The sequence below is a fragment of the Castor canadensis genome, chromosome 11 (genome assembly GCF_047511655.1).
Source record: "Castor canadensis chromosome 11, mCasCan1.hap1v2, whole genome shotgun sequence".
Classification (NCBI taxonomy): domain Eukaryota; kingdom Metazoa; phylum Chordata; class Mammalia; order Rodentia; family Castoridae; genus Castor; species Castor canadensis.
In genome coordinates this window covers 107,444,683-107,462,907 of record NC_133396.1, presented here as the reverse complement: position 1 = coordinate 107,462,907, position 18,225 = coordinate 107,444,683, and the positions used below count along the sequence as shown (strand labels likewise).

At 36.7% G+C, this 18,225-nt stretch overlaps 1 long non-coding RNA gene across 1 annotated transcript; it reads left to right on the top strand.

Moving 5' to 3' along the window:
• The first annotated feature begins 2,510 nt into the window (after positions 1 to 2,510).
• Positions 2,511 to 17,774, top strand: LOC141414099 (uncharacterized). Its single transcript, XR_012439190.1, has 3 exons — positions 2,511 to 2,552; positions 13,147 to 13,278; positions 15,464 to 17,774. It is a non-coding gene; the product is annotated as an uncharacterized lncRNA (long non-coding RNA).
• The last annotated feature ends 451 nt before the right edge of the window (positions 17,775 to 18,225 follow it).

Below are 18,225 nucleotides of genomic sequence, written 5' to 3'. Positions count from 1 at the left end.
AACTGAAGAGAACACACACAGAGTGGGAAAAAATATTTGCTAGCTACATAGCAGACAAAGGACTGATAATTAAAATATACAGGGAGCTCAAAAAAACTAACCCCCACCAAGTAAATGAACAAATAAAGAAATGGGGAACTGAACTAAACAGAACTTTTTCAAAAGATGAAATTCAAATGGCCAAAAAACACATGAAAAAATTCTCACCATCTCTGGCCATAAAGGAAATGCAAATCAAAACCCCTCTAAAATTCCAGCTCACCCCTGTTAGAATAGCTACTTTCAAAAACACCAACAACAAATGTTGGCAAGGATGTGGGGAAAAAGGAACCCTCATACATTGCTGGTGGGAATGCAAGCTAGTACAACCACTCTGGAAAACAATATGGAGGCTTCTTAAAAAATTAAACATAGATCTGCCATATGATCCACCAATCCCACTCCCAGGGATATACCCAAGGAATGCGACTCAGGTTACTCCAGAGGCACCTGCACACCCATGTTTATTGCAGCACTATTCACAATAGCCAAGTTATGGAAATCAAGATGCCCCACTACTGATGAATGGATTACAAAAATGTGGTATTTATACACAATGGAATTTTACTCAGTCATGAAGAAGAATGAAATCTTTTCATTCCCAATTAAATGGATGGAACTGGAGAACATAATTTTAAGTGAAATCAGCCAGGCTCAAAAGATGAAAAATCATATTTTCTCCCTCATATGTGGATTTTAGACCTAAAACAAATGCAGTAATATTGGGCATAGGTCACACGCTAAAGGGAGAACACATACATGAGAAATAGGAAAAGGAGGAAACCCAAAACTTGTAAGTGTTTGATGTGTCCACTGTAGAGGAGTTACTATAGTAACCTTAAAACGACAGATGTCACTATGGGAAGGTGACTGGGAAGTAGTGAAGAGGTCTAGTAGAGATGAATCAATTCAGGTTGTAATACACATGTGCATGGAAGCAATGCTAAGAACCTTTCTGTATAGTTATCCTTATGTCAAACTAGCAAAAATGTTACGTCTTTCTTATAATTGCTTATCTTCTCTTCAACAAAATTGGAAAAGAGGGCAGAACAGGTTCTGCCTGGAAGCAAGGGGGCTAGGAGGGAGAAGGAGGGGGCAGGGAGTGGGTGGGGGGACGCAGGGGGAGAAATGGCCCAAAGAATGTATGCACATATGAATAAATTTTTTTTAATAATTAAATAAATAAAATACCTCTACAGGGAGTTTCATTGTGACATTTCCATGTATATATGTATTTTATCCCAAGTGGTTCATATCCTCTTTTTTTCTCCTTTTGCCCTTATTCCCCTTTTTATGATGATTTCAACAAGCTTAAAAATTCCATATTCATTCTTGTATGGAAAGTATAACAACCATATTCATCTTCATTTTCAAAGAAAAATAACCTAATTTTTATTTTTCTTAATGTTGATGTTTTTTCTTTGTATTAATTCTTTCTTTTTCTTGTAATTGTTCATTTTTAATTTTTTTTATTATTGTTGTACTGGGATACATTTTGACATTTTTAAAAGTTCTTATGATACATCATAGTTGATACATCATAGTTGAACTACTTCCAACATTCTCCTTTATCTCCCTACCCACATCCCTGGAATAGTTTCAACAGGTCTTATTTTTACATTTACATTCATGTGTACAAAATATTTACACCATATTCACCCTTGTACACCCACTCCTCACATCATTCATTCCTGATTGTACTAACAACACAGACAAAACTGTTTTGCACTCCTGTTCTTTGTTTTTATAAAAGAAAAAAATGACATTTTTCTTTGTTCAAGATAACTATACCATGGCTTTCTCGTGATATTTCCATGTATATATGTATTATAACCTGAATTGGTTCTTCTCTATTTTTCTGCTTTCTACCTTAGTCCCTTTCTTGTGATTTCAACAGGTTTAAAAATACATAATCAATTTTGTGTAGAAAGTACATCAACCATATTCACCTTCTTAACTTCCTTCTTTTACCCTCTGTCTTCCATATGTGACCTCCTCCTAACTTGATCTACTTTTCATAATATTGCTTGTATTTGTATTAGGTCTACATTCCACATGTGAAAGAAAACATGCAACTTTTGGATTTTTGAACCTGGCTAACTTCACTCAAGATGGTGTTCTCCAGTTCCATCTTTTACCTGCAAATGACAAATTTCATTCTTCTTTATGGCTAAATAAAATTCCAATATATAGAAATGCCACATTTTCTTTAATCCATTCATCAATAGTGGGACATATTGGCTATTTTCATAGCTTAGTTATTATGAATAATGAGTGTTTAGGTGCCTTTATTGTAACATTACATTCCTTTGGGTTTATCCATAGGACTGGTATTGCTTGATCATACGGCAGTTCTATTTTTAGTTTTTGACAAGTCTCCATACTATTTTCCATAGTGGTTGTACTACTTTACATTCCCACCAACAGTATATAAGTATTCCTTTTTCCCCACATCCTCACCAACATTTGTTGCTGTTTATGTTCTTGATGATAGCCATTCTAACAGGAGAAAGGTAGAATCTCAATGTGGTTTTGACTTGCATTTCCTTTATTGCCAGAGATACTGAACATTTCTTCATGTGTCTTTTGGCCATTTGGACTTCCTCCTTTGAAAAAGCTCTGTTCAGTACTTTTGCCTATATCTTCATTGGGTCATTGATGTTTTGAGAGTTTAGTTTTTTGAGCTCCCTGTATTTTCTAGTTATTAATCCTTCTTCAGATGTATAGCTGCCAAAGATTTTCTCCCATTCTATAGGCTGCCTCTTCAATCTGCTAACCATTTCTTTTGTTTTGCCAGTACCTTTCTGTTTTTATTGCTATGGCTCTTTAGTATAGTTAGAAGTTGAGTATTGTGACACCCCCAGTGTTGCTTTTTTTTTTTTTTTTGGTAAGTATTGCCTTGGCTATTCTGAGTTTTTGTGTTTCCAAATGAACTTTGAAGTTAAGTTTTCAATTTCTGTGGTGAATTTTATTGAAATTTTGTTGGGAATTCCATTGAACATGTAGATTTCTCTTGACAATATTATCACAATATTGATTCTGCCAATCCATGAGCATGGGATATCCTTCCATCTTCAGTAGTCTCCTTTGGTTTCATTCTTCAGTGGTTTATAATTTTCACTCTAGAGCTCATTCACTTCCTTGGTTAAGTTTATTCATAGGTATTTTTTGAGGCTATTGTAAATGGAATTGTTTCCCAATATTCTTTCTCAATCAATTCATTGCTGGTATATAGGAAGGCTACTGATTTTTATAAATTGATTTTTTATTCTGCCACTTTGCTGATGGTGTTTATTATGTCTAAGAGTCTTTTGGTGGAGTTTTTTTGTGTCATTTAGGTATAAGATCATGTCATCACAAAGGGGAATATTCTAATTTCATCCTTTCCTATTTATATTTCTTTTATTTCTTCTTCCTATCTTGTTCTGGTTATGAATTCCAAGGCTATGTTGAATGAGATTGGAGAAAGTGGACACCCTTGTGTTGTTCCCAACTTTAGAGGAAATGTTTTCAATTTTTCCCCATTTACTATGATGTTGGCTATAAGCTTGTCAGATGTAGCCTTTATAATGCTGAGGTACATCTATTCTATTCCTAGTTTTATCAGAGCTTTTGTCATGGAAAGGATGTTGAATTTTGTTGAAGGCTTTTTCTACATCTATTGAGATGATCATGTGGTTTTTGTCTTTGCTCCTGTTAATGTGCTGTATTACAGTTAATGATTTGCATATGTTGAACCATCCCTGCATCATTGTGATGAAACCAACTTGATCACCGTGTATGATCTTTTTGATAGGCTGCTGAATTCAGCTTGCTGATATTTTATTGGGGAATTTTGTGTCTATGTTCATTAAAAAGACTCTCCTATAACTCTCCTTTTTGCTGTGTCCTGTTTGGTTTTGGGATGAGTGTGATACTGGCTTAATAGAATGAATTTGGCAGTGTTCTATCACTCTGTATTTTGTGGAAAAGTTTGAGTACTATTGGCGTTAGTTCTTATTAAAAGTCTGGTAGAATTCACCAGTGAATCCATCAGGTACTGGACTTTTCTTTTTTTAGAGACTCTTTACTACTGCTTCAATTTCAATTCTTGTTATAGATCTATTTAGTTGACTTATATCTTCTTAGTCCCATTTTAGATGGTCATATGTGTCTAGAAATTTTTCCATTTCTCCTAGATTTTCCAATTTATTTGAATATAGGTTCTCAAAGTAGTCCCTAATAATTCCCTGGATTTCCTTCATGTTTGTTGTGGGCTCCTTTTTTCATTTATAATTTTCTTATTTTGGGTCTTTTCCCTCCTCATTTTAGTCAGACTTTCCAGGGATTTATTTATCTTGTTTATCTTTTCAAAGAACTAGATTTTTATTTCATTTATTCTTTTTTTTTAGTCTCTATCTTGTTGATTGTGTTCCTTATTTTTATTATTTCACTCCTGCTAGTTTTGTGTTTAGCATTTTTTTCTAAGAATTTGAGATTCAGCATTATGTTCTTTATTTGGAATCTTTCTGTATGGTTAATATATGCATTCATGACTACAAACTTTTCCGTTAGCACTGGCTTTGCTGTGTCTAATAGGTTCTGATAGGTTGTGCTTTCATTCTCATTAAATTTCAGGAATTTTTTAGTTACTCCCTTATTTATCTGATGACATACTGATCATGAAGCAATGTGTTGTTCACTCTGCAGGTGTTGATTATTTTCTACTGTTTCTTTTGTTGTTGAGTTCTAATTTTATTGCTTTGTGGTCAGATATTATGCATGGAGTATTTCAATTTTCTTACATTTGTTAAGACTTACTTTGTGATCTAAAATATGTTCTATTTTGGAGAAGGTTCCATGGACTGCAGAGCATAATGTACATTGATTGTCCTGTTCCAAAATGAATACTCTGTACACATCTGCCAGGTCCATTTGATCCATGCTGCCATTCAAGTCTAGTGCTTCTTTGTTGATTTTTTTTTTCTGGATGACATATCCATTGGTGTTAGAGAAGTATTAAAGGCTCCACTACCAATGTTTGGGGTCTATTCATGTTTTTAAGTTCAGCAGTGTTATGTTTAACGAAGTTGGGTGCACTGACACCAAATGCTGTAAGTTAACAATTGTTACTTCCTCTTGATGTTTTGCTCCTTTCATTAGTATGAAGTGACTTTCTTTGTCTCTTCTAACTAATTTAAGTTTGAAGTCTCCTTTATCTTAGGTAAGTATTGTTAGTCTTGGCTCTTTGGGGTAAATCTTTTTCTACTCTTTCACCATAAGTCATGGGGTTTTTTTCTGAGTGTAAGGTTGTTTTCTTATAATCAACAAACTGTCAAGTCTTCCATTTTAATCCAGTTTCCCAGTTAATGACTTTTGATAGGGGAATTGAGGCCATCAACATTAGGTTTTAATATTGAGAGGTATGTGATGATTCCTGCCATGTAGCTGTTTTTAATGTGTGTTTGTGTGTGTTCAACTAATTCAATGATACTCTCTTATTACTTGTCTTCTCTTCTCTTGAGGTTTAATCATTCCCATTCTTTTATGGATGGCTATGTTTGTTTTCATCTTCTGTGTGTAGGATTCCTTTCAGAATCTTCTTTTTTTTTTTCATTTTTCTTTTATTATTCATATGTGCATACAAGGCTTGGTTCATTTCTCCCCCCTGCCCTCACCCCCTCCCTTACCACCCACTCCACCCCCTGCCGCTCCCCCCCATCAATACCCAGCAGAAACTATTTTGCCCTTATTTCCAATTTTGTTGTAGAGAGAGTATAAGCAATAATAGGAAGGAACAAGGGGTTTTGCTGGTTGAGATAAGGATAGCTATACAGGGCATTGACTCACATTGATTTCCTGTGAGTGTGTGTTACCTTCTAGGTTAATTCTTTTTGATCTCACCTTTTCTCTAGTACCTGGTTAACTTTTCCTATTGGCCTCAGTTGCTTTTAAAGTATCTGCTTTAGTTTCTCTGCGTTAAGGGCAACAAATGCTAGCTAGTTTTTTAGGTGTCTTACCTATCCTCACCCCTCCCTTGTGTGCTCTCGCTTTTATCATGTGCTCATAGTCCAATCCCATTGTTGTGTTTGCCCTTGATCTAATGTCCACATATGAGGGAGAACATACAATTTTTGGTCTTTTGAGCCAGGCTAACCTCACTCAGAATGATGTTCTCCAATTCCATCCATTTACCAGCGAATGATAACATTTCGTTCTTCTTCATGGCTGCATAAAATTCCATTGTGTATAGATACCACATTTTCTTAATCCATTCGTCAGTGCTGGGGCATCTTGGCTGTTTCCATAACTTGGCTATTGTGAATAGTGCCGCAATAAACATGGATGTGCAGGTGCCTCTGGAGTAACAGTCTTTTGGGTATATCCCCAAGAGTGGTATTGCTGGATCAAATGGTAGATCAATGTCCAGCTTTTTAAGTAGCCTCCAAATTTTTTTCCAGAGTGGTTGTACTAGTCTACATTCCCACCAACAGTGTAAGAGGGTTCCTTTTTCCCCGCATGCTCGCCAACACCTGTTGTTGGTGGTGTTGCTGATGATGGCTATTCTAACAGGGGTGAGGTGGAATCTTAGTGTGGTTTTAATTTGCATTTCCTTTATTGCTAGAGATGGTGAGCATTTTTTCATGTGTTTTCTGACCATTTGAATTTCTTCTTTTGAGAAAGTTCTGTTTAGTTCACATGCCCATTTCTTTATTGGTTCCTTAGTTTTGGGAGAATTTAGTTTTTTAAGTTCCCTGTATATTCTGGTTATCAGTCCTTTGTCTGATGTATAATTGGCAAATATTTTCTCCCACTCTGTGGGTGTTCTCTTCAGTTTAGAGACCATTTCTTTTGATGAACAGAAGCTTTTTAGTTTTATGGGGTCCCATTTATCTATGCTAGCTCTTAGTTGCTGTGCTGCTGGGGTTTCATTGAGAAAGTTCTTGCCTATACCTACTAACTCCAGAGTATTTCCTACTCTTTCTTGGATCAACTTAAGAGTTTGGGGTCTGATATTAAGATCCTTGATCCATTTTGAGTTAATCTTGGTATAGGGTGATATACATGGATCTAGTTTCAGTTTTTTGCAGACTGCTAACCAGTTTTCCCAGCAGTTTTTGTTGAAGAGGCTGCTATTTCTCCATCGTATATTTTTAGCTCCTTTGTCAAAGATAAGTTGCTCATAGTTGTGTGGCATCATATCTGGATCCTCTATTCTGTTCCACTGGTCTTCATGTCTGTTTTTGTGCCAGTACCATGCTGTTTTTATTGTTATTGATTTGTAATATAGTTTGAAGTCATGTATCGTGATACCTCCAGCATTGTTTTTTTGACTGAGTATTGCCTTGGCTATTCGTGGCCTCTTGTGTTTCCATATAAATTTCACAGTAGATTTTTCAATCTCTTTAATGAATGTCATTGGAATTTTGATGGGAATTGCATTAAACATGTAGATTACTTTGGGGAGTATCGACATTTTTACTATGTTGATTCTACCAATCCATGAGCATGGGAGATCTCTCCACTTTCTATAGTCTTCCTCAATCTCTTTCTTCAGAAGTGTATAGTTTTCCTTGTAGAGGTCTTTCACATCTTTTGTTAGGTTTACACCTAGGTATTTGATTGTTTTTGAGGCTATTGTAAACGGAATTGTTTTCATACATTCTTTTTCCGTTTGCTCATTGTTAGTGTATAGAAATGCTAATGATTTTTCTATGTTGGTTTTATATCCTGCTACCTTGCTATAGCTATTGATGATGTCTAGAAGCTTCTGAGTAGAGTTTTTTGGGTCTTTAAGGTATAGGATCATGTCGTCTGCAAATAGGGATATTTTGACAGTTTCTTTACCTATTTGTATTCCTTTTATTCCTTCTTCTTGCCTAATTGCTCTGGCTAGGAATTCCAGTACTATGTTGAATAGGAGTGGAGATACTGGGCATCCTTGTCTGGCTCCTGATTTTAGAGGGAATGGTTTTAATTTTTCTCCGTTAAGTATAATGCTGGCTGTAGGTTTGTCATATATAGCTTTTATAATGTTGAGGTACTTTCCTTCTATTCCTAGTTTTCTTAGAGCTTTTATCATGAAATGATGTTGGATCTTATCAAAGGCTTTTTCTGCATCTATTGAGATGATCAAGTGGTTTTTGTCTTTGCTTGTGTTAATGTGGTTTATTACATTTATTGATTTTCATATGTTGAACCACCCCTGCATCCCTGGGATGAAGCCTACCTGGTCATGGTGAATAATATTTTTGATGTGTTGCTGAATTCGATTTGCCATTATTTTGTTGAGGATTTTTGCATCAATGTTCATTAAGGAGATTGGCCTATAGTTCTCCTTTTTGGAGGTGTCTTTGCCTGGATTTGGGATAAGTGTAATACTGGCTTCATAAAATGTGTTTGGCAGTTTTCCTTCCCTTTCTATTTCATGGAACAGTTTAAGGAGGGTTGGTATCAGTTCTTCTTTAAAGGTCTGATAGAATTCAGCAGAGAATCCATCAGGTCCTGGACTTTTCTTTTTGGGGAGACTCTTGATTGCTCCTTCAATTTCATTTTGTGTTATGGATCTATTCAGGTGATTAATTTCCTCTTGGTTCAGTTTTGGATGATCATATGTATCTAGAAATCTGTCCATTTCTTTTAGATTTTCAAATTTATTTGAATATAGGTTCTCAAAGTAGTCTCTGATGATTTCCTGGACTTCCATGGTGTTTGTTGTTATCTCCCCTTTTGCATTCCTGATTCTACTAATTTGGGTTTTTTCTCTCCTCATTTTAGTCAGGTTTGCCAGGGGTCTATCGATCTTGTTTATTTTTTCAAAGAACCAACTTTTTGTTTCATTAATTCTTTGTATGGTTTTTTTGGTTTCTATTTCATTGATTTCAGCTCTTATTTTTATTATTTCTCTCCTTCTATTTCTTTTGGGATTTGCTTGTTCTTATTTTTCTAGGAGTTTGAGATGTAGCATTAGGTCATTGATTTGGGATCTTTCAATCTTTTTAATATATGCACTCATGGCTATAAACTTTCCTCTCAGGACTGCCTTAGCTGCGTCCCATAGGTTCCGGTAGGTTGTGTTTTCATTTTCATTGACTTCTAGGAACTTTTTAATTTCCTCTTTTATTGCATCGATGATCCATTCTTCATTAAGTAATGAGTTATTTAGTTTCCAGCTGTTTGCATGTTTTTTGTCTTTACTTTTGTTGTTGAGTTCTACTTTTACTGCATTGTGGTCAGATAGTATGCACTGTATTATTTCTATTTTCTTATATTTGCTGAGGCTTGCTTTGTGCCCTAGGATATGATCTATTTTGGAGAAGGTTCCATGGGCTGCTGAGAAGAATGTATTTTGTGTAGAGGTTGGATGAAATGTTCTGTAGACATCTACTAGGTCCACTTGATCTATTGCATATTTTAGATCTTGGATTTCTTTATTGATTTTTTGTTTGGATGACCTATCTATTGATGATAATGGAGTGTTAAAGTCTCCCACAACCACTGTGTTGGCGTTTATATATGCTTTTAGGTCTTTCAGGGTATGTTTGATGAAATTGGGTGCGTTGACATTGGGTGCGTACAGATTGATGATTATTATTTACTTTTGGTCTATTTCCCCTTTTATTAGTATGGAATGTCCTTCTTTATCTCGTTTGATCAATGTAGGTTTGAAGTCTACTTTGTCAGAGATAAGTATTGCTACTCCTGCTTGTTTTCAGGGGCCATTGGCTTGGTAAATCTTCTTCCAGCCTTTCATCCTAAGCATATGCTTATTTCTGTCGGTGAGATGAGTCTCCTGTAAGCAACAAATTGTTGGATCTTCTTTTTTAATCCATTTTGTCAAACGGTGTCTTTTGATGGGTGAATTAAGTCCATTAACATTAAGTGTTAGTACTGATAGGTATGTGGTGATTCCTGCCATTTGTCTTAGTTGTTTGAAGGTTTGATTGTGTGTACCTAACTTGATGTTACTCTCTACTGTCTTGCTTTTTCTTATCCTGTGGTTTGGTGCTGCCTGCCTTTTCATGGTTAAGTTGGGTGTCACTTTCTGTGTGCAGGATCTCTTGCAGAATCTTTTGTAATGGTGGCTTTGTGGTCCCATATTGTTTTAGTTTCTGCTTATCATGGAAGACTTTTATTGCTCCATCTATTTTGAATGATAGCTTTGCTGGGTAGAGTATCCTGGGGTTGAAGTTATTTTCATTCAGTGCCCGGAAGATCTCACCCCATGCTCTTCTTGCTTTTAATGCTTCAGTTGAGAAGTCTGCTGTGATTTTGATGGGTTTACCTTTGTATGTTACTTGTTTTTTCTCTCTTACAGCCTTCAATATTCTTTCCTTAGTTTCTGAATTTGTTGTTTTAATGATGATATGTCATGGAGTAGTTCTATTTTGATCTAGTCTGTTTGGTGTCCTGGAGGCCTCTTGCATTTGTATGGGAATATCTTTCTCTAGATTTGGGAAATTTTCCGTTATTATTTTGTTGAATATATTACGCATTCCCTTCACTTGCCCCTCTTCTCCAAATACCAAACTCAAGTTTGGTCTTTTGATGGAGTCAGTGAGTTCTTGCATTTTCTTTTCACAGGTCTTGAGTTGTTTAATTAATAGTTCTTCAGTTTTTCCTTTAATTACCATTTCATCTTCAAGTTCTGAGATTCTGTCTTCTGTTTGTTCTATTCTGCTGGATTGGTCTTCCGTTTTGTTTTGCAGTTCTGTTTCGTTCTTTTTTCTGAGGTTTTCCATATCCTGGCAGTTTTCTTCTTTATTGTTGTCTATTTTTGTCCTGAGTTCATTTATCCATTTATTCACTGTGTTCTCTCTTTCACTTTGGTGTTTATACAGTGCTTCTATGGTTTCCTTTATTTCTTCTTTTGTTTTTTCAAATTCTCTATTTTTATTGTCTTGGAATTTCTTGAGTGTCTCCTGTACATTTTGGTTGACCCTATCCAGTATCATCTCTATAAAATTCTCATTGAGTACTTGTAGTATGTCTTCTTTTAAATTATTCTTGTGGGCTTCATTGGGTCCTTTGGCATAGTTTATCTTCATTTTGTTGGAGTCTGGATCTGAGTTTCTGTTCTCTTCATTCCCCTCTGGTTCCTGTACTAATTTTTTGCTGTGGGGAAACTGGTTTCCCTGTTTTTTCTGTCTTCCCGTCATTGTCCTTGGTGTTGTTACTGTCCCTGTACTGTGTGTAATTAAGTATTTTCTAGCTTGTAATAATAACAATGGTAATATTGAGAATGGAAGAGTGAGCTGAGATGGAAAGCAAGAAGTTAAAGAAAAGGGGAAAACAAATATACAGACAAGAGGGAGAAAGCAGAAGAAGGTATCAGACAAGAGAGTTTCAAAGGTATAAACAGGGAGTGTTAGTGTACTAATCGACAGTAAGCTGAACAGACAATAGAGAGACAGAGAGAGGATTGAAAATCAAAGATAAAAAAATAAACAATAAGTAAATGAAAGTAATATCTATATATAAAAATGAATTAAAATAAAATGGAAAATAGAAAATTAAAAAAAAAACCAAAAAACTTCCAAGTTTATATGCAATGCAGTTTCAGTCTTAATAATTTGGATGTCCGTCTCAATCTCCAGTCCTGGAGTTGGTGCCTCAGATGTTTTTCTGTAGTTGTCTCATCAAAGGGGATGCATAAAGTAGAACAAAACTACACACACACACACACACACACACACAAGAAAAAAAAGAAAGAAAAAAAAAAAAGCCCCACCAAGTGTCCCCAGTTCAAATGCAATACAGTTTCAGTAAGTTTTTCGGCTTGCAGGTGTAATTCGGTTGTTCTCTCATCAAAGGTAGGGAGAAAAAGAAAAAAAAGCGTCTGGAGGCAGTTCTGAGAGTGGTATCTGCAACTGTGGCTTGCCTACCTGCTGCTCTCAGCCTGTAGCTGGCAGCGTTATTTATGCAGATCTCGAGGGTGAGCTAGCACTCACCTGGTCACACAGGCTTTGTTTGCTCAGAGTTCTCCTGTGCGGGGGGCCTCTGCTACAGCCTTTCCCCTTTCCAAGCACTGGGAAAGGTGACACTGCCCCACGTTGTCAGGCCTGTGTGTTTATTTACAGTTCACGTGGGAAGTGGGTCTTCCCTCCTCTCACAAGCGTCCCCGCTCCTGGTTGCTGGGCGCGCCCCGCTCCCGCCAGAGCCTCTCCGGCCAGCCCGGTTTGTTTATTTACATTCCCGGGAAGGATTCCCTTCCCCCAATCTTCAGCGCTCTGGGCGCCCCACCCTCTTTCCAGCGTGTCTTAACTGTTCTTATTGCTTAGTACTCAGTTTCTCTTTTTTTCCCGGGTGGAGGTCAGTCTTTCCAGGGGGCTATACTGCTCTGGCCCAGGCTTGTCTGTGGGGCTACTGCGGTACCGCGAAGCTCACCTGGTCCACGTCTTCCCAAACCATATGGGCGCCAGCCACTGGCGGCCCCGTGGTCCTCCTCGTTTCTCTATTTAACGTGAAGTGGAGATTCTCTGCGCCGGCTGGAGATGTGGAGGAGTCAAAGTTACGCCTTTTCTCGGTGATTATGCCTGCAAAGTGTGTCTCCAGCGTCTCTCCAAGATTTCACTATAGGAGGGTCGCTTTCTGCTTCCTACCTCTAGCCGCCATCTTGGAATTCTCTAGCCGCAACTATTTGAAGGTAGAATCCAGTATCAACTCCACAAGGCAAAGCTATTCCTCCTTAATAGTAGTAAAGCTATTTTCAGGTTTGCAGTGTGCCTCTCCTAGTGTGTATATGAGGAAGTGGGGGAGGGGTGGGTGGACAGCAGGGACCAGAATCTTCTATCGGGCTGGTTTAGTGGTCATGTATTATTTTAGTTTCTGTTTAACATGAAGTATTTTTATTTCTTCTTAAATTTTAAATGATTGCTTTATTGGGTAGAGTATTCCAGGATTGAAAATGTTCTCTTTCAGTGTTTGAAATATCTCACTCCATGCCCTTTTTGCTTTTAAGATAACTAATGAGAAACTTGCTATTGTTTTGATGGAATTACCTTTATATGTTATTTGATTTTTGTCTTGTACAGCTTTCAATATTATTTCCTTGTTCTCTGTGCAAATTGTTTAGCCATACTATACCACAGAGAGCTTCTACTTTGATCATGTGTGTTTGTTGTCTAGGAAGTTTCCTGTAACTGAATGGGCATCTCTATCTCAAGATTTGGAAAAGTTTCTGCTATTGTGTTGCACATATTACCTGTACCTTTGACTAGCACCTCTTCTCCTTCTTCAATGTCCATGATCTGAAGGAATGTAAGTCAATCTACAATGGAGGCACCTGTACAGGCATAAATATTTCAGCATTATTCACAATAGCTAAGTTATGGAAATAGTCAAGATGTCCCACAACTGATAGATAGGTAGATTAAGAAAATGTGGTATTTATATGCAATGGAATTACATTCAGTCATAAAGAAGAATGAGATATTGTCATTTGCAGGTCAATGGATGGAACTGGAGAACATCATCTTAACTAAGTGAGGTTCAGAAAGCCAAAGGCCACATGTTTTATCTCATATATGGAATATATACCTAATACAAATATAGGCAATATAATGAAAAATTTATCACACTAAGGGGAGGTCACATGTGAGAGCAGGAGGGTAAAGAAGAAAGTTAAGAAGGTGAATATGACTGATGTATGTCCTATACAACAATGAATATAGAACTTTTAACCCATGAGAAGGGGACTAAAGTAGAAAGAGAAAATAGAGGAAATGAACTAATTTGTGTTTTAATATCTATATACATGGAAACGTCACAAAGAAACTTATGTATATTTATCTTAAACAAACAAAAATGTCAATTTTTTTAGAAAAATGGAGAACAGGAGGCCAGAACATGTCCTATATGTGGGGTTGTTACTAGTTGCAGGGTGTGAATGTGCGGAGATGCTGTAAGAGGGCAAAAATGGTGTAAATATTGTGTACACATGTATGAAAATGGGAAAATGAGGCTTGTTGAAACTATTCCAAGAATGTGGTGATGGGGATGTAAAGGAGAATAATAGAGGGGTGAATCAACTATGATATATTGTAAGAACTTTTGTAAATGTCACAATGTACCCCCAGCACAATGATAATAATAATATAAAAGGAAAAAAACTATACTACAGAGCTACAGCAATAAAAACAACAAGGTACCAACACAAAAAACAGACATGAAGACCAATGGAACACAATAGAAGACCTAGATATGAATCCACACATCTATGCCCACCAGATTTTAGACAAAAGCTCCCAAAACATACCTTGAAGAAAATATAGCCTCTTCATCAAATGTTACTGGAAAACTGGGTATCTCCATGCAGAAAACTAAAACCACATTAATGTCTTTCACCCTGTACAAGTTCAACTCAACTCAAACTATATTCAGGTCCCTAATATAAGACCTGAAACTTTGAAGCTAGTGCAGGAAAGAGAAGAGAATAGACTACAACCTGCAGGCATGGGCAATAACTTCCTAAATAGAACTCAAATGGCTTAGCAAATAAGAAAAAAGATTGACAAATAGGACTACAACAAACTAAGACTCTTCTGCCCCACTTTACCCTTTCCTATCTCTATAAATTCTCACACAATACACTTTTCTATCTCAATTAACTCTCCTGCTTTATCTCACTCTTGTCAGCAAAGTTCATTCTTTGGCTTCATGAGACAAAAACCTGGAACTCCAACTCTCACTCTGGCTAAACACCTAAGCCACCAAAGTTGAGTTAAGGCTCTCAGTCCTACACTAATCTCCCATTTCATATTTGGTACATTGGCCCAGAATTGCATTCATTGAAGTCCAGGGACAAAAACTCATTGTGAATCTGGAAAAAATGCCACTGAGCTAACAGAGTTGTGACTCTAGTCAGTGTAGAGGACCCCTGATCTTACAAGAAGATTCCAGCTTAATCATTAGAGTTCCTGCTGGGAATTTGAGATTTCAGAAGAGATTAATATTATTGGGGAGCCATTTTTTAATTTATTTATTTATTACAATAAATGTGTTGTACAGGAAGGATTCATTGTGACAATTCCAAATAGGCTTATATCATATATTGGTTAAGTTACCCCTACCATCTCTTCCCCTTGACCCCATCCCTCATCCACTTCAAGCAATTACAAGAGGTTTCATTGGGTTTTTCTTATAGGTGTAGGATGTCCATCAACCATATTCCCTCACCTTAAACTCCTTCATTTACCCTCTCCCCTCCCACAAGTATCACACACACACACACACACACACACACACACACACACACATACACACTGCACCTATTTTACAGTCCTGTCATTCCTTATTAAGTATCAAGTCAATGTTCAAAGGGGTTTATTAATGTATCCCCACTGTAAGTACTTTATTCCATTTAACCCCTTCCATTCTTTGGGAATCCATTTTTAAATGTAAACTATAAAAACTTTTGTACAAACAGCTCATTTTCTACCTACAGGAGGTTATCACATCTTCTGACATGGCTATCAATGAAATCATCTTTGACCATTATCCTGACTCCATCTTAGAACACCAAATTCAAATAAGACCATTCAATGCATTGAAGACAATGAACATGAGAAACGTGAATGCAGAAGACATTGACCAGCTCATCACCATCAGCGGCATGATCAGCAGAATGTCCCAGCTTATACTTGGGATGCAGAAGGCCTTCCTCCAGGGAAAAGTGTGTGCCCACACCACTCAGATGGAGATGGACCATGACTGCATTGTTGAGTCCTGTTTTGTGGGTGCTTCCACACTACTCACAGCATCACACTAATTCACAGCTACTCCTCTTCTCCAACAAGCAAGAATCTCATGAAGACATGCCTGGCTGACTGATACCTCACACTGTTTTCCTCTTTGATCACAAGTATCTTGTGAACAAGGTTCAACCTAGGGACAGAGTGAATGTCACAGCATTTATAGAGCAGTGTCTATTCAAGTCAATCTAAGAATGAATAACATGCAGCCTGTCTACAAAACTCACATTGACATTAGAAATTAATAACCAGAATATTCAGGGAACTGAAAAAACTGAACTTCAGAAAATCAATGACCTAATGAAGAAATGAGCAAACGAACTGCACAGAGATTTTTGAAAGAAAAAGATCCAAATGGCAAAAAGACACATGAAGAAGTTCTAAAAATCCCTGGCCATAAAGGAAATGCAAATCAAAACCATGTTAAGACTCCATCTCACTCCTGTTAGATGGCTATCATCAAGAACACAAACAGCAACAAATGTTGGTGAGGATGTGGGGGAAAAAGGAATAATCATATACTGTTGATGGGAATGTAAATTAGTACAACCACTGTGAAAAACAGTATGGAGGTCACTCAAAAAACTAAAAATAAAACTGCTGTATGATCCATCAATATCATTCCTAGGGATATACCCAAAGGAATGTAAGTCAGGTTACAATAAAGACAACTGCACATCCATGTTTATTGCAGCATTATTCACAATAGCTAAGCTATGGAAATTTCCAAAATTCCCCACAACTGACAAATAAATGGCTTAAAAGAATGTGGCATCTATATACAATGGAATTATATTCATCCATAAATAAGAATGAAATTTTGTCATTTGCAGGTAAATGGATAAAAATGGAGACCATCACCTTAAGTAAAGTTAGAAAGGTTCAGAAAGTCAAAGGCCACATGTTTTCTCTCATATATGCAATATAAGCCCAATACAAAAACAGGTCACACTAAGGGTAGATAACCAGTGGGAGAGGGAAGATAAAAGAAGGAAGTTAAGAAAGTCACCCAGCTATAGTCAACAGATTTTTGACAGAGATTCCTAAAGCATACCAAAGAGAAAAGACAGATTCTTCAACAACTGTTGTTGGGAAAACTGGATAGCTACATATATAAGAATGAAACTGGATCCCTGTCTCTCATTCTATACCAATATCAACTCAAAGTGGATCAAAGACCTTAGCATGAGGTCTTCAACTTTGAAACAACTACAGGAAGTAGTAGGAAATACACTGAAACATATAGGCATAGGGAATTACTTCATAAGTAGACCCAATAGCTCGGCATCTAAAAGAAAACATAAACAAATGAGATTGCATCTAACTAAAGAGGTTCTGAACAGCAAAAGAAACAGTCACTAGACTGAAGAGACTGCCTATAGAATGGGAGAAAATTTTGCCAACTATTCATCCAATAAGGGACTAATATCCAGAATCTACATGGAGCTCAAAATCTCAACACTCAAATCAACATCCCAATGAAATGGGCACATGAATTAAGTAGGGAATTTTCAAAATAAGAAGTACAAATGGCCAATAAATACATGAAGAATTGCTCAACTTCCTTGGCTATAAAAGAAATGCAAATCAATACTACATTAAGATTTCATCTCACCCCAATTAGAATGACCATCTTCAAGAGCAAAAACAGCGTCAAATGTTGGAAAGGATGCAGTGAAACAGGAATCCTTATACACTGTCAGTGGGAATTCAAGTTAGTACAACCATTATGAAAAGCAGTATGGAAATTCCTCAAAAAGCTAAAAATAGAACTGCCATATGATCCAGTGATACTGCTCCTGGGCTTATATCCAAAGGAACATAAATCAGGATACAATAGAGACAATTGCACACCAATGTTTTTTGCAGCACAGTTCCCAGTATCCAAGCTATGGAAACAACCCAGATGTCCTACAACTGATGAAAGGATCAAGAAAATGTGGTATAGGGTGAATTCAATTATGAGATATTGTAAGAACTTTTATAAATGTCAATGTACCCACAGCACAGCAATAATAAAAAATAAATAAATATTTTTAAAATGAACATGTGGTATACATATAAAATGGAGTTTTACTCAGCCATATGGAAGAATGCCATGTGGTTTGAAGTTAAGTGTATGCAATTGGTGGATATCATGTTTAGTGAAGTTAAGTCAGGTTCAGAAAAATAAAGGCCATATGTTTTCTCTCATAAGTGGAAGATAGATCCAAAAGATAAATATATACACAAAAACAAACATGTAGAACATGTTTGTAATAGTGGAACTACACTATGAAACTCGGGAAAGAAGGGAAAGGAAAAGGGAATAATGGAGCGTCAACAATATTGTAAAACATAACATCTGTGAAGGTAAAGGATAGAAGGATATGAATTGAAAGCTGTTATAAAATGGGGGAGATGGGAAGGAAGGGTTAAGGGAGAGTAATGGAAGGAGTTGAACTGACCAAAGTAG